At 38.6% G+C, this 12,674-nt stretch overlaps 1 protein-coding gene across 1 annotated transcript in view; it reads left to right on the forward strand.

Moving 5' to 3' along the window:
* The window catches only part of LOC126260657 (centromere-associated protein E-like), a 577,712-nt gene that overhangs the window by 134,494 nt on the left and 430,544 nt on the right, over positions 1-12,674 (forward strand). The gene's annotated exons all lie outside the window — the stretch shown is intronic.

The following is a 12,674-nucleotide window of genomic DNA, read 5'->3' on the forward strand; positions in this document are numbered from 1 at the left end:
TAATTTAGTTAGTTAAACAAGGGGCTAATCTTTAATCTAATGACAAACTTACTATCATCTTATAAATAATTCTTACATTTTTTTGACTGTGGAAACCAGCTAGTCTAGCTGACTCGAGGTCACTTTGGAAGTGTAGTCTCCAAAGTGTTGACTGAGAATATAGCTAATGTTTATCAGAATTATGTCTCTCATTAATTATGTGTGTGCCCAACCCTTCTTTGGTTAGAATATCATGGTTGGACAAGAAGAAAGAAAAAGCACAATTATGTGAGACTACAGGTAAGCACATTTAGGGACTGATCAGATGACAATCATTATCAAGGAAGTTTGAGAAAACTAATGAACGTGAAACACATTTACTGGTTAGTACTTTACGAGCTGAAACATTTAGTTCTGCCAATAGATATGCACAAAGGTAAAAGTAAAAGTGAAGATATTGTCTTAGCTTTCTGAACCATTAGTTCCGTTCTTGGGAAGGAGAGAGGAAAAAGTTGGGTATGTTTAAAAAGGATAGGCAGGTCACACAGACTAAAGGATGAGAGGGACCAACATGTAGTCAGGATGAGGGTAGTGATCTTATATTTTTCTCTGTAAGTTTAGTTATCATATAGCGCAGTCTAGTGCAATCTAGTGCGTCGTGAATACCATGAGAATGTTAAGTTGGTTTCATCACAATGTGCATTGCAGGAACATGAACTTTTGAAAGCTTGTACCAACTGTAGTTGAGAAATGAACAATAAATGGCAATTGCTGAATGATATCAGAGCTACAAGGGATGGAATATCATGAAGAACATGAATTTACAATGAATTATTAATTGCAAACAATTTGTATTGAATTAGTGACAAGAAAGTGGAAGAAATTATTCTAATGCTAACCTTAAAATGCCTTTACCAGCCCAAAATAGTTCAGGCATTCACCACAAGGTGGTTCTAAAGCAAAAACTTGTTATCAGTTGCAGTTCCACAGTTAACCATGACACAAAAGTACAGTTACATTTTTAGCCAACCAGATATTGCGAACTGCACGTCGTGAGAAACTGAACTCTTATCATAAATGTCACAGAAGACTCCACAGGTAATACCACTAGTAACTGTGCACCTAAAATGAAGTTAACCAGGAATACATAGCTTGAATTCATAACATAACGCATTTGAACAGCAATTCACTGAAAATAATCATAGTAAAATTTTGTTGGTTTCATACCTTAAGTGTGACTAGTGTGTGTAAAATTAGTAGTGTAGCAGTCATTGACAATGTTTGAAAACTGGTTGCACAACTAATTATGAATGTGTGTAAAGTAAACTTGGCTCTTTCATTTTTTAAATCAAGATTACGTTAATGGAATAAGTTATATTCATTGTCGGTAAGTGTTCACTGTCTCATGTTTGTTGCTATGGCTAAGTGGTATCAATTCTCACTTTGGATTCTGGCACAGTCATGGTGTTGCAGAAGGACATTTTATTGTTATATTTTGTAACTGTCAGGGATTAATTTGAAAATTCATCTATAGTTCTTTGTCAGAATGGATCTGAAGATATGGGTGTAAGCATTGTAGTTACAATGGTATGTTAGATGAGGCTAGGCGAGAACTGGTCAGGTTAAGGGGGGAGAAGGGTAAACAGGGGTGGGAAGTGGCAACAGGCATAAGGAACAGGCCAAGAAATTCTTCTGACAGCTTTGTTATTAATGTACAAAATAGGTTTGACCTGTTGCCTCAGTCAGAAACTGATGAGCCTCTCACAGAAGTAGATGTAGACAGGGCTCAACAAGCTTTCAGCAACAAGTTGAATAAGAATGTAGGGAAGTCTGCAAAGAGAAAGAATGTCTTGTTGCTAGGTAGTTCGCATGCTAGGGGTGTGGGCCAACTTCTGCAGGATGAATTCGGGTCAGAATACCAGGTCACAAGTTTTTTCAAACCTAGTGCTGGACTGGGGCAGGTTACAGAGGATTTAGGTTCACTATGTAGAGGCTTTACTAAGGAAGATACCATGGTTATTGTGGGTGGGCCGGGCAACAGTATTGACAGACATCCGGGGTACAGTATAGAGTGTGACCTGGCAAAGATTGCATCAACATCGAGCATACCAGTGTTGGGTTTGTGTCGGTTCTGGAGCGCCATGACCGACCTCATTTGAGCTCTTCTGTCAGGAGAGTTAATTTGTAGTTGGAACGGCTACTTGGATCTGGTGCAGAGTCACACATTGGTGTGGTTCCTGTTGATTCACTCTGTAGGTGGGACTATACTAGACATGGCCTACACCTCAACAAGAAAGGGAAGGGTAAACTAGCTGGGCTGATAGCAGGAAATTTAAAGGGGGGAGGAACTACGTCTCATGGTGGAAACTCTTTTTTAGTGTAAGATCAGTGTCCAGTGGGAAACTCAGCCAAGCAAGTACTAAAGATGTTAAAAAAGTTCAAGATACTCACAAAAGTAAAGTGAAAAATAATGTTAGTATATTTCATCAAAATATTGGGGGATTGAAGAATAAAATTGATGAGCTTCTGCTTTGTTTAGAAGGTATAGAAACTGAGAATGTAATAGATGTACTATGCCTGTCTGAGCATCACATTGTCACTGATATGCAAAAGGTTAGCATCAGTGGGTACAAATTAGCTGCACATGTAAGTAGAGATAATAGGATGAGAGGAGGAGTTGCCATATATGTCAAAAGCTTCCACAGTGTAAAAAATTTAGAAACTAAAAAATTTTGTGTAGAGCAACATATGGAAGCATGTGCCACTGAACTTAAACTAAATGATAATTGTAACAGTGTATAGGTCCCCCTCAGGGAATTTCCAGCTATTTCTAGAAAACTGGGATGCTTTGTTGTGCTATCTGTCAGACAGGGGGAAGCAAATTATCATTTGTGGGGATTTCAATGTTTATTCCCTGAAAGAGTGTAATAGGAAGAATGACCTTGTAGTATTACTCAGTTCTTTCAATTTGAGCTCCGTCATTGATTTTCCTACTCGGATAACAAAGAACAGCAGTACATTGATAGATAACTTTTTTATAGACCAAGATAAGTTTAAGGACATAAATGCTTATCCTGTTGAGAATGGTGTTTCAGATCATGGTGCACAGCTAGTTACAGTACATGACATAGCTCCATGCAGTATATCAAATCAGACTTTCAAAGCAGTGCGCTCAATTAACAATATAAATATTGCAAACTTTAGCGAAAGCCTATAGCAGCTAGACTGGGATGAAGTGTATAAGGAACCTGATGCAAACTTGAAATATAGCTTATTTCACAATACATTTTTAAGGGTATTTGAAAATATTTTTCCCAAGAAAAAATTCCAAGAAAACATATAAAAAACCTTGGTTAACTAAAGGAATAAGAATATCTTGCAACCGTAAAAGAGAACTGTATCTAACAGCAAGAGGGAGTACTGACCCCAAAATTGTTCAATATTATAAAAACTATTGTGCGGTACTAAGAAAAGTTATTAAAAACTCCAGAAGCATGTGTATCATGTCTGAGATCAGTAACTCTGATAATAAAATTAAAGCAATTTGGAATATTATTGAAAGGGAAACAGGGCAACCAAGAGCACAGGAAGACTTTAGTGCCATAAAACTGAATGACAAGTATACTAACAAACAATCAGAAATTGAAAATATTTTCAATAATCATTTTTTAAATGTTGTGGAGAAAATAGGATCTAGATCTTCACTAGAAGAGGCAAGGCTACTAATAGAAGAGGCCATACCTGTGCAGTTTGAAACAACTGTATTTCCACCAACCTCTCCCTCTGAAATCAGTAAAATAATAAACTCACTGAAAAGTAAAAGCTCTAACGGAATTGATGGCATTTCCAACAAGGTACTTAAAGCTTGTTCCCCACAAATAAGTAGGATTCTCAGCCACGTATGTAATAGCTCTTTGGAGCAGGGTGTTTTCCCCGACAGACTGAAATATGCCATTGTAAAACCATTGCATAAAAAAGGGGGATACGTCAGACTTCAACAACTATCGCCCAATCTCTCTTCTGACAGTTCTATCAAAAATTTTTTGGAAAGTAATGTATTCAAGAGTAGCCTCCCATATTTGTAAAAATAAAATACTAACAAAATGTCAGTTTGGTTTTGAGAAAGGCTTTTCAACAGAAAATGATATATACGCTTTCACTAATCAAATATTAAACGCTCTGAATAACCGGACATCACCCATTTTTATTTTTTGTGATCTCTCAAAGGTTTTTGATTGTGTAAATCATGGAATTCTTTTAGATAAGCTAAATCATTATGGTTTGAGTGGGGCAGTGGACAAATAGTTTTATTCATACTTAACTGGAAGAATGCAGAAAGTTGAATTAAGTGGTTCATGTAATGTTATAACAACAGCTGATCCCTCAAACTGGGGGGGCTATCAAGTACAGGGTCCCACAGGGTTTGGTCTTAGGTCCTTTACTGTTCTCGATATACATTAATGACTTACCATTCCACATTGATGAAGATGCAAAGTTAGTTCTTTTTGCTGATGATACAAGTATAGTAATAATATCCAAAAACCAAGAACTAAGTGATGTAATTGTAAATGATGTTTTTCACAAAATTATTCAGTGGTTCTCAGCAAACGGACTCTCTTTAAATTTTGATAAAACACAGTATATACAGTTCCGTACAGTAAATGGCACAACTCCAGTAATAAATATAGACTTTGAACAGAAGTCTGTAGCTAAGGTAGAATTTTAAAAATTTTTAGGTGTGTCCATTGATGAGAGGTTAAACTGGAAGCAACACATTGAGGGTCTGCTGAAACGTCTGAGTTCAGCTACGTATGCTATTAGGGTTATTGCAAATTTTGGTGATAAGAATCTCAGTAAATTAGCTAACTATGCCTACTTTCATTCACTGCTTTCGTATGGCATCATATTCTGGGGTAATTCATCATTGAGTAGAAAAGTATTCATTGCTCAAAAACATGTAATCAGAATAATTGCTGGAGCCCACCCACTGTCATCCTGCAGACATCTATTTAAGGATCTATGGATCCTCACAGTAACCTCACAGTATATACACTCCTGGAAATGGAAAAAAGAACACATTGACACCGGTGTGTCAGACCCACCATACTTGCTCCGGACACTGCGAGAGGGCTGTACAAGCAATGATCACACGCACGGCACAGCGGACACACCAGGAACCGCGGTGTTGGCCGTTGAATGGCGCTAGCTGCGCAGCATTTGTGCACCGCCGCCGTCAGTGTCAGCCAGTTTGCCGTGGCATACGGAGCTCCATCGCAGTCTTTAACACTGGTAGCATGCCGCGACAGCGTGGACGTGAACCGTATGTGCAGTTGACGGACTTTGAGCGAGGGCGTATAGTGGGCATGCGGGAGGCCGGGTGGACGTACCGCCGAATTGCTCAACACGTGGGGCGTGAGGTCTCCACAGTACATCGATGTTGTCGCCAGTGATCGGCGGAAGGTGCACGTGTCCGTCGACCTGGGACCGGACCGCAGCGACGCACGGATGCACGCCAAAACCGTAGGATCCTACGCAGTGCCGTAGGGGACCGCATCGCCACTTCCCAGCAAATTAGGGACACTGTTGCTCCTGGGGTATCGGCGAGGACCATTCGCAACCGTCTCCATGAAGCTGGGCTACGGTCCCGCACACCGTTAGGCCGTCTTCCGCTCACGCCCCAACATCGTGCAGCCCGCCTCCAGTGGTGTCGCGACAGGCGTGAATGGAGGGACAAATGGAGACGTGTCGTCTTCAGTGATGAGAGTCGCTTCTGCCTTGGTGCCAATGATGGTCGTATGCGTGTTTGGCGCCGTGCAGGTGAGCGCCACAATCAGGACTGCATACGACCGAGGCACACAGGGCCAACACCCGGCATCATGGTGTGGGGAGCGATCTCCTACACTGGCCGTACACCACTGGTGATCGTCGAGGGGACACTGAATAGTGCACGGTACATCCAAACCGTCATCGAACCCATAGTTCTACCATTCCTAGACCGGCAAGGGAACTTGCTGTTCCAACAGGACAATGCACGTCCGCATGTATCCCGTGCCACCCAACGTGCTCTAGAAGGTGTAAGTCAACTACCCTGGCCAGCATGATCTCCGGATCTGTCCCCCATTGAGCATGTTTGGGACTGGATGAAGCGTCGTCTCACGTGGTCTGCACGTCCAGCACGAACGCTGGTCCAACTGAGGCACCAGGTGGAAATGGCATGGCAAGCCGTTCCACAGGACTACATCCAGCATCTCTACGATCGTCTCCATGGGAGAATAGCAGCCTGCATTGCTGCGAAAGGTGGATATACACTGTACTAGTGCCGACATTGTGCATGCTCTGTTGCCTGTGTCTATGTGCCTGTGGTTCTGTCAGTGTGATCATGTGATGTATCTGACCCCAGGAATGTGTCAATAAAGTTTCCCCTTCCTGGGACAATGAATTCACGGTGTTCTTATTTCAATTTCCAGGAGTGTATATTCAATTATGAAATTTGTTGTTAATAATCCAACCCAGTTCAAAAGTAATAGCAGTGTGCATAGCTATAACACCAGGAGAAAGAATGATCTTCACTATGCAGGGTTAAATCTGACTTTGGCACAGAAAGGGGTAAATTATGCTGCCACAAAAGTCTTTGGTCACCTATCAAACAGCATCAAAAGCCTGACAGATAGCCAACTAACATTTAAAAATAAATTAAAAGAATTTATAGATGACAACTCCTTCTATTAATTGGCTGAATTTTTAGATATAAATTAAGGGGGGGGGAGAAAAAAAACCTTAAACATTTGTGTCATGCAATATTTTGTGTAATGTAATATCTTGTACAGCTCTCTTATTAACCTGACACGTTCCACATCATTAGGAAGTGTCGTATTCATGATCTATGGAACAAGTATTAATCTAATCTAATCTAATCTAATGCAACAAGACAAATACATGAGAAAGAAAAGGAAGTGAACTGAAGCCAGAAATTCTCAGTAATGAATCAGGAGCTTCAGATATTATCAACTGTAGTTTCTCAGTCACCATGGGTAGGTCAGGTTCAGTAAATCCCATCGAGAATGAGAACAACCAGAGAAGTGGAGTGAATCAAGTAAAACATCAATTAAAGAGAAGCAGCTTGTAGAATATTAATCTGTATAGGTGTATTAACATTTAACCATCACAATTACAGTGTAAGAAAAAGAGCATACGGCAGTATAGGATACATGCTAACCTTGGTGTTCCGAGAATTGCAGGAACACACACGAGAATACTAATGCTACAACTTATTTTAGAAAATAAGTTTAAGAAAGGCAAACTTATGTTTATAGACTTTGTAGATGTGTGGATTAGGTGGATAGATCAAATAACTAATGCAGAGGTGCAGAGTCAGATGGGAGAAAATAAATTTATGACATAACTAGAAGAAGAAACTGGTTGATAGGACAAATTCTGAGGCATCAAGGAATTGTCAATTTGATAATGGATGTGGAGGATAAAAATTGTAGAGGGGGACCAAGACTTGACTCTAGTACAGTTTCAAAAGAATGTAGGATGCAGTAATCATGCAGAAATGAAGAGGCTTGTATGGGATAGACCAGCATGGAGAGCTGCACCAAACCAGTCATTGGACCACAGATCTCAATGGAAACAACAAGCCTTAGTCACCCTGAAGTGCCCCAGTGAAGAGCTTGGGTTGCAAATGAGCCTGGGGTGCAGACAGATTTTACCAGCTGCTCTTTTACAAAGCTTTCATCTTGTCCCTGTAGACTACAGATGCACCATCCATAGCTCCACTGAAATGCCTGATCCTGAAAATACTGGATACTATAGACCATATGGGCATCAGATTACCAATGGGCATGTAGGACACACTTTTCACAACCATGAGGTTGATGATACAGCACCCATCAGTCAGTGAAGTCATTGGTGAGGTATGGCATGCCACCATTGAGTCACTCAGAAGAAACTGTATTATCCTTAGTCGCCTTTGTATAGGGTAGTGTCATTCAACAAATGGATTTCTACTGCATTACAAAGAACCTCCAGTATGTGAAACATATAGCATTACTACAACAGTGAATCGTAATTTAGCTGAGTGTAGTTTGTATGCTGAAAAGAGGACACAGAATGGCTTGGCTGGAGATGCACCCTCTATCTCAGGTGACAATTGGGTGAGTGTATTTTGAAAAAAATTCAAGAATTGATAATGGCACGATGTGGAGGGCAATAAAAATTTTAGAGAGAGAGAGAGAGAGAGACCAATGCTTGTCTAGAGTAAACAGTTTCAAATGATTGTAGGTTGAAGTAAGGGAGGCACAGGTTTAGACTAGTATGGAGAGCTGCAGTAAATCAGTCATTGGACTGAAGATCTCAACAACAACAACAACTACTACTACTACTACTACTACTACTACTACTACTACCACCACCACCACCACCACCACCACCACCACCACCACACGCCTTAGTCGTCCTAACAAGCTTCATTGAAGGGGCATTTGTCTGCTCCAGTTTTACAAAACTTTCGTATGGTCTCTCAAGACCAGGGTTGTTCATGAGCATGAGCATGAGCATGAGCATTAGCATGAGCTCTCTCTCCTCACCTGGGAAGTGAGCACACATGGTAAAATTGAGTACTCAGATGTCAGTATGTAGCACAGGGGAAGTGCAAACAGTGCATTGTCTTCAGAGGAAGGTTGATGTGTTAGGCTCATCATAGCATTAAGTGGAAATATACATACTTAAGGTGCAGTGCATAAAGTGGAGAGTAACTAATGTTAAATCAATTAAAAGTAACATGATGTTTGGGTCATGGACTTTAAAGCAAAGGTCAGACATGCCAAGATAAATTTATAACATGTTAGTATAGGATGCATAGCTACATTTAGAACTTATAGACCTACATTGTGACAGGCAGTTGCACGATAAGTTTCTTAATAAAATGAGGCTCATGTACTTGTATAAAAATGTTCCTCAACATAAACTGCGACCACTTTACAATTTTTCAGCTAAGATTATGTTGATTTTTGGACCGACATACTTGCGTGACAAACTTTTTAGCACTGAAGAGAATGAAATCTACCCACAGAAACTCACTGACAATCTTGAGCTTAAATGATTATCATCAAACTAGCAGTACTCAGAAAGTAGTACCAGACATTGATGCTTTAGTGAAAAGCAACTTAAGAAATATTCCTTGACATCCAATGTTTTTATATTTAACATATGAATAAAGTAGCCAAGAAATACAAGTTGATGTCAATTTAAACTTTATCTGAAAATGACATTCATCATAAGGCTGTATAAGTCATAAAAAGTATGTTACGTATTAACTGCCCCATGTTGTTCACTTCATCAACTAAAAGAATGCAAGTTTCATTTCAGTGTCATTTCTTATTAGTGCAACAATCTTAGAAAAAAATAGCCACATTGAAGCAGTACATCTCCATAGAACTAACATTAGTGGCTGTAGAATAAAAATGCACCATCTGTGACTCTGTTCAAACACCCTTGCCTGAAAATACTGCACAGAGTAGAGAACACAGGTACTGGGCTAGCAATATGGGTGTATAGGACAAACCTCCATAGCCATGAATCAGTGTGACTGACTTTTTCTCATTATTTCTTTCAGTTATCAGAATGCCACATCTTCTTGAAAAGCAGTTTTGTATACCCGTATGTTATTACTGAACTCTTATCTTTGTATTTTTATTATTTCATGACTATGACCAATTTTTGACAAGTTTGTGTGTGTGTGTGTGTGTGTGTTGGTCGTATGCATTCCTTACTATGCTATCTGTACACAGCAGCAAGCAGTTAATTGCCTGTGTTGATATCAGTGTACATTTTCTGTAGGATTCTAACAGGAAAAATGATCTGGAAACCTTATTTGTATCCTACAATTCGATCTCAGTAAATAAATTTCCATCATGATAGATAAAGACAGTAGGATCCTAATTGATAATATTTTCTTTGTTGAAGTGCAAAGCAAGAAAATATATACTCAGTATAAAATGCTCTCTGGGTAATGATGCAGCATTAGTTAGGATAAATAAGATAGGTTCTTATAGTATAGATACTACACAGTGCAAATTAGAATATTTAATGACTTTAGGACAAATATTTTTAAGAATAATTTACAAGACGTGACATGGGATGAAATTATTTTATTTTGACAGTCTCATTTATCATAACTCTTTATGAACATTGTGGTTCAGCAAAATTAAATATACAAAGCAATTGTGATAGAAGTCACAATGTGAGAAAGAATTGGAACATCGAGGATGGAATGTAACAGTATTATGAAAAGGATCGTTACTACTCACCGTATAATGGAGATGGAGGATTCGCAGATAGGCACAACAAAAAGACTGTCTGAAAATGAGCTTCCGGCTAACAAGGCCTTCATTGAAAATAGACAAAACACACACACACACACACACACACACACACACACACACACACACACACACACACACACCCACTCTCTCTGGCCGCCGAAGCCAGACTCTTCAGCCTCAGCGCGGCCAGAGGCTGTAGTCTAGTGTGTGTGTGTGTGTGTGTGTGTGTTTTCTCTATTTTCGATGAAGGCCTTGTTGGCTGAAAGCTCATTTTCTGACAGTCTTTTTGTTGTGTCTTTCTGCGACTCAGCATTTCTGGTATATGGTGAGTAGCAGTGATCCTTTTCATAATATTGAAACACTTGGGATATATACATCGAACTGCAGACTGGCACAGATGTTCATTTCAGTGGCATGGACCAACTGTCTTACTGATACCGTGCTGTTTGGTGTTAAATAACCTTGTGTTTGGTGCACAAACTTTCTGAAACAGAAACTCTTAAAAATACAGATAATTTTTCTAAATAGAATAAATTTATTGTAAATATACATATATTTGGAATTGTTAGTTTAAATGTAACAATAATACAGTTTTTATTCTTTAAATTAAATTGTAATTTATAATTGAATTTTCTTGAAATAAGAGGTATGTTTATATTATGTGTCTTAATAATATTTCTTTAAACACGTTGTTGTTAGTGAATCTGTCCACATAATACTAATCAGTAAAGTAAGTAAGAAAGATATTACTGTTCTGAAGACTTAAACATAACACATTAAGTCTTAAACATAACACATTAAAAAACTTGTATCAGGTGTGTCAAAACTAAAACTGTGTCAGAGGCATTGAAGCTAAAAGTGGTATCCGATAAATAACACATGAGATTTAGTCTACTTTGTGTTACAATATTCAGTTCTGCACGTCTAGAGATAATACATCAGTGATACGTGTAACACATAGTGAGGAAATGATAAATATTGTGGAAACAAATCTTCAAAACTTGTAATTTCCTTATTTATGAGAATTTGAACTGGATAAAACACATTTTGGGGAAAAAAAGGAAACAAAATCTAACTTATTTCAGCCATATTTGCACTTTGAATCACTGCAAATCTTGGGGAGACACAAATCAATGAGTTGACATATTTTTCATATTTTCTTTCAGTAATGTAACATGGAAAAATATTATGAGATAACTCATCTTTAAGAAAGAAAATTGGCGTTGCTCAAAAATGTGCTGTAAAAATAATATGTTGTGCTGAGCCATGAAGTTTGTTCTAATAATCCACTGCAGTTCAAAAGGAACAATGATATACACAGTTACAGTACCAAAAGAAAAAATGACATTCTGCACTCCAGGTCAAGGTTACCTTTAGCACAAAAAGGGGTGCGCAATGCTGTCACCACGTGTAAATGTTCAGCAACTAGCCATATTTACACATGAATGTTTAATGTGAGTATAAAATTACTCATTCTGCATTGTAACAGTTAATCATACAAATGAGCCATTAAAATTTTTTACACCATTATTGAAAGTTTAAATGATAAGTATTTTATGCTAGGTTTTTTGCTTCACTATAGGTTTGTGATTTTTAATGGAAAATTTTAATAAATTTAAAGCTTATTCGTTCAATAAGAAAAATCACCACCACCATCACCATAAATCTCCTTGGATTGAGATTTAGTTCATTGTGCACAAACTTCCTTAAGTTTGGAAACACCCTGCTGTGTATTACAGCTGAGCAAGATGGGATTGAACTTGGTGAGTTATTGGTTAGAATACAGAATAGTATCCACAAATAATGACAGTACGATATAGATAATTGTTTACAGCCCTGCTCAGTTGTAGTTCTATTTGTGTGAATGTAGGACACACCATGAAAGAAGGTAGTACATGCAGCAAAAGTAATTGAAAATGATCCCAAAGTGTAAGATTTGTTATGATTCACAGGTAAAGATAACCACTTTGCACCAAGAAGGCAGTGGTGTCCAACAAATGTCAAAGAAATTGAAGATTTCCATCAGTGGAATTATCCAGACCTTACACTGGCATTGAGGTAAAGGCTCCTATGATGATCGCCGTAACACTGGAGCACCAAGAAAATTATCATAATGCCAGGAAAAGTGTTTGGTAGTGACCAGTAAACTAAAAGATTCAAAACTGTCCATGAATTGACATATGAACTAAACATAACTAGGGATACACCAATGAGTGAGTCAATAGCGAGTCGGTGCCTGACAGAAAACAACCTACAGGATTATGGAGCAGCAAGAAAACCATTATTGCACCATCTTAACAAGAAGAAAAGGCTTCAGTGGGCTATGACAAAGAAGCATTGGGCAGCGGAGGCTTGAGAAAGAGTCTTATT

The sequence above is a fragment of the Schistocerca nitens genome, chromosome 5 (genome assembly GCF_023898315.1).
Source record: "Schistocerca nitens isolate TAMUIC-IGC-003100 chromosome 5, iqSchNite1.1, whole genome shotgun sequence".
NCBI classification, from domain to species: domain Eukaryota; kingdom Metazoa; phylum Arthropoda; class Insecta; order Orthoptera; family Acrididae; genus Schistocerca; species Schistocerca nitens.